The sequence below is a fragment of the Apium graveolens genome, unplaced genomic scaffold (assembly GCF_009905375.1).
Source record: "Apium graveolens cultivar Ventura unplaced genomic scaffold, ASM990537v1 ctg2293, whole genome shotgun sequence".
Taxonomy (NCBI): domain Eukaryota; kingdom Viridiplantae; phylum Streptophyta; class Magnoliopsida; order Apiales; family Apiaceae; genus Apium; species Apium graveolens.
The window spans coordinates 14,251-19,000 of record NW_027417592.1 but is presented as its reverse complement, the minus strand read 5'-3'; positions in this window follow the sequence as shown (position 1 = coordinate 19,000).

The following is a 4,750-nucleotide window of genomic DNA, read 5'->3' as shown; positions in this document are numbered from 1 at the left end:
GCCAGATTTGGATCTTCAAAACCAGGTGGTTGTTCCACATACACCTCTTCTTCTAGCTCTCCATTCAGGAATGCACTCTTCACGTCCATTTGATAAACTTTGAATTCTGAATATGCTACGAATGCCAGAAACATCCTGATTGCCTCAGGTCTAGCTATTGGTGCATAGGTTTCATCATAATCAATACCCCCTTCTTGAGAATAACCTTTAGCTACCAGTCTGGCTTTGTTCCTTATTACAATGCCATCTTCATCTAGCTTGTTCCTGAATACCCATTTAGTGTCTATCACTGACTTGTTCTTTGGTCGGGTATCAGCTTCCACACTTTCTGCCTCTCAAACTGATTGAGTTCTTCTTGCATTGCAATAACCCAATCTGGATCTTCTAGTGCCTCATCCACTTTCTTAGGTTCCATTTCTGAAAGAAATCCTGAGAAGTGGCATTCATTCTGAGTGGCATGTCTAGTTCTTACTCCTGTGTCAGGATCACCAATGATCAATTCAAAGGGATGGTCTCTGTTCTAAACTCTTTGACGAGGCATATAAGATCTTGATGTTTCCCCTTGTTCAGCCTGATGTTGAGTGTGAACTGTAGATCCTCTTCCTGCTCCCCCTGAGTTGCTGTCACCATGACCGGATGATTCTGATCTGTCTGTAATGGTTCTTGATGGAGTTTCTGTATGATTATTATGATCATTATTTCCACCTTTACCATCATTTGATCCTGAATCAGCATTGCCCTAAACTACAAGCCCAGTTCTAGCAATCTCAGGTTCTATTATATCCAAAGGATCATCTGATAGATTCTCAAATTCCAGAGATTCAGAATCCTTATCTCTCTACAGGCTTGCCAACTTGGTATCGTCAAATGTTACATTAAGGCTTTCAATCACCTTTTGATCAGAAATCATATAAACCCTGTAAGCTTTAGATTCCAGAGAGTAGCCAAGAAATATACCTTCTTCTGCTTTAGCATCAAACTTTCCTAGATGTTCATTTCCTTCCTTTAGCACAAAGCATTTGGCACCAAATACGTGAAAGTATTTCAGTGTAGGTTTCTTGTCAACCATAATCTCATAAGGAGTCTTGTCATGATCTTTGTTGATCAGGGTACGATTTTGAGTGTAACACGCTGTGTTGACAGCTTCAGCCCAGAAGTAGGTGGGAAGTCTTGATTCACTTAGCATAGTCCTTGCTGCTTCAACCATGATACGATTCCTCCTTTCTACTACCCCGTTTTGTTGAGGAGTTCTTGGGGCTGAATACTGTCTCAAAATACCTTTCTCCGTACAAAATTTATTTAGAAATGCATTCTTGAATTCTGTCCCATTATCTGATCTGATCTTTCTAACAGGTAATTTCACTTCCATCTCAATCTTCTTTATATGATCCACTATTAGCTGAGGTGCTTCATCCTTGGATTGTAAAAACAACACCCATGTGTACTTGGAGAAATCATTGACCATTACTAAAGCATATCTTTTCCTTGATAGTGACAATACGTTCACTGGACCAAATAAGTCCATGTGAATCAACTGAAGAGGTTCAGTTATACTTGTCATTTCCTTGCTTCTGTGTGAGGCTTTCTTTGATTTCCCTTTTTCACATGCTTCACGGAGTCCTTCTTGACAGAATTCCATCTGTGGTAGTCCTCTCACTAGTTCTCTCTTGATTAGAGAGTTCATTGTCTTGAAGTTTAAGTGCGAGAGCTTCTTTTGCCATAACCAACTTAGATCCGATGAAGCTATTCTGTAGAAACATCTGCTTACTCCATCACAGGTAGACTTCAAGTCAGCTATGTACAGATTACCTTTCCTTACTCCCTGTAAAGCAAGCTTCTCATCTTTCCTGTGGGAGATCAAACATCTTTCTGTTTTGAAATCAACATTGTATCCCCTGTCACAGAATTGACTTATACTCAGGAGATTATGCTTTAATCCTTCCACAAGAGATATATTCTCAATAATGACATTGCCAATTTTCAAATTGCCATATCCCTTAGTAAATCCTTTGCTGTCATCTCCAAAGGTAAATATAGGGCCAGCTTTCTCAACCACACCTGTGAGTAGGGACTTTTCTCCTGTCATGTGCCTAGAACACCCACTGTCCAGAATCCACATGATCTTTTCTTTTCTTACCTTACCCTGCAAGCACAGATTGATTAAGAAGACTTTGGTACCCAAACTTTCTTGGGTCCTGAAAGTTTAGGGGTAGAAACAGAATCAATAATTGAACCTTTAACATGCTTAGCTTTCACTATGGCTGGCTCCTTCTCAGTGTCAGTCTCAACAGAGTTGTCAGACTTAGAGATAGGAGTAACAATCTTGTCTTGTGTGTTCTTATTACTCATGCTTGTCTTAGTGTCGATGCAAGTGCTAGCAGTTGCATGAAAAGCTTTAAAATAATCAGACATGGTAACAAATGCACATGGCATACATCCAACTATACCACAAGGTTCATGAAAACTAGGCATGTTAGGCATGGCAGACATACTGGAAGTTGCAATAAATTCTACTTTACCTTTAGTGCATGCATGTGTAAGATGTGCAACAGAATTGCAATTATTACAAAGCTTCCTAGATGCAGATGAGGAAGATGCAAAATCATATTTCTTATTAACACCTACCTTTCCATTCCTGTTCTTTTTAGTCTTATCCTTAGCACTCTTACCAGTCTTAGGATTAACTATAGGTTCTGGTTTCTTAAGAGTTTCAGGTTCCTTTCTATCCACCTTAGTACCTAGGTCAGCTATGGATTTAGCTTTCGTAGCTGGAGCCTTAGGAGTCTTAGGGGATTCCTCTATCTTCTCTCTATCTTCAGCAATCAATTCCTCATTGATCAGCAAACTTACTTCATCCAACGGTTCTGAAACAGACTCAGTGAATAAGGGAGATACAACATCCATAATAACATATGGAACCTTTTCTGAGACAAACATGTTTATCTCTGATGTGCCACTATGTTTGTTACAATTCATCTTAGAATAGTCAAGTCCTATTGAAGTCTTAGATTTCAATCTTTGACTATCTATTATCTCCTTCTGAGTCAGAGCTGCATTCTTAAACGCCTGTAATTTCTTTTCTAAGTCAGCAATTTGGGTTCTAAGAATGGCCTCTATGTTTGCATTGCACTTAACCTTATTCTCTATATATTCATTCTTTTGCTTAAGGTCTTCTAGTCCAACTACAAGCAATTCTAGTTCTTCATTCCTAGAGGTTAAACTCTTAGATTTAAGAACTAACTTATCATTTTTGTAAGTCATATGTCATAGCGTATTTGTATATTCGAGGATTCAACTCAACTCAAATAAGAATGTAATAAGTAAATAGTGGATCGACCGTCAGAGAGATCTCGCAAAGTAACATCTGTCAGAGGATTCAGAAACAAGGTTCATCTACAGACTTGAGGAGTTAATTCACTGGAAGAAGTTCAAGAAATTGATCAAGCCTCAGTGATATAAATCAAGACCGTGGATTTAATCAAGTGACAGAGATCTCGTCAGAGTATCAATTAATTACAAGGATTTAATCTGAAGAAAATCAAAGTATCAAAGTCAAGACATGAAGAAACGTCACGGAAGTTAGTCACTCATGAACCAGACAGTACATCGAGTGTCAACGTTGAAGTGGTGGAATTGATTCATAATTCTCAGTGATTTTCAGAAGATATTCAGAAGATTGATTGCTGCTCAGGGTTAGTATTAATTCTCTATTAATTAATTAATTCATATAATTTAATTAAAAAAATAAATTATATCTGCAAAGATTAATTTATTTGATTAATTAAATTAATTGATTAATTAATTCAGAATTAATATTCAGGTTTTTCAGAATTTAAATTGGATTAAAATTCATTTAAATTCAGCAAGTCAAACTGATTGTACTAGTATGACAATCGGTATGACAATCAATAGTCATACCGAAAGTCATGCTAGTACAAACAATTGTCTTGCCGAAAGTTACACTGGAAGAGAATTGTCTTGCTAGTTCAATCAGATTGTCTTGCTAGTACAAATAATTGTCATACCGAAAGTCTCTCCAGTTCAACAGATTGTCTTGCTAGTACAATTGGATTGTCTCACCGATTGTCATTGCAGTTCATTCTATTCTGTTGTTTGATTAAAAAAAGCAGAAGCAGAACACAATCAATCATCCAACAAAAACAAAACCCGAGAACAAAAGAAAAAGAAGTCAAGAACATACAGAGAGAAAAAGCAGCCAAATATTTCATCTTATCTGCTAATTCAAGATCACAATTTTTAGTTTGTAATGTTAAATCCAATCAACTAGAAATCATTCTCTTGTTCTTGTGTAACAATCTAGCGGATCAAAATCCCTAGAACTTAATCTCAAATTGCGTTTAGCATTTGAATCTTTTTATTACAAAAATAGAAAAAGTTCATGTCGAATTTATTCTAGATTTGTGATAATTAATTTGAGATTAATTCCTTGTAATCGATACAGTTGCTGTAACACCTTTCAAGTTTAATAATATTTTTATTTAACTTGAATTTTGTTTCACATTTTTTATTCCGCATTTAATTCGATTATTCGGTACTGTTTGTATTCAACCCCCCTTCTACAAACACATTGGGACCTAACAATTGGTATCAGAGCCTTCTGATTAACGAACAAATCAAGATCCTAGACTTTTGTGATTTTTCAACTCCTTGAATTTTTATTCATTCAAAAATTCATAATGACTTCACAAAAAGTTGGAACCGTTAAAATTCCACAATTTGATAAAGAGAA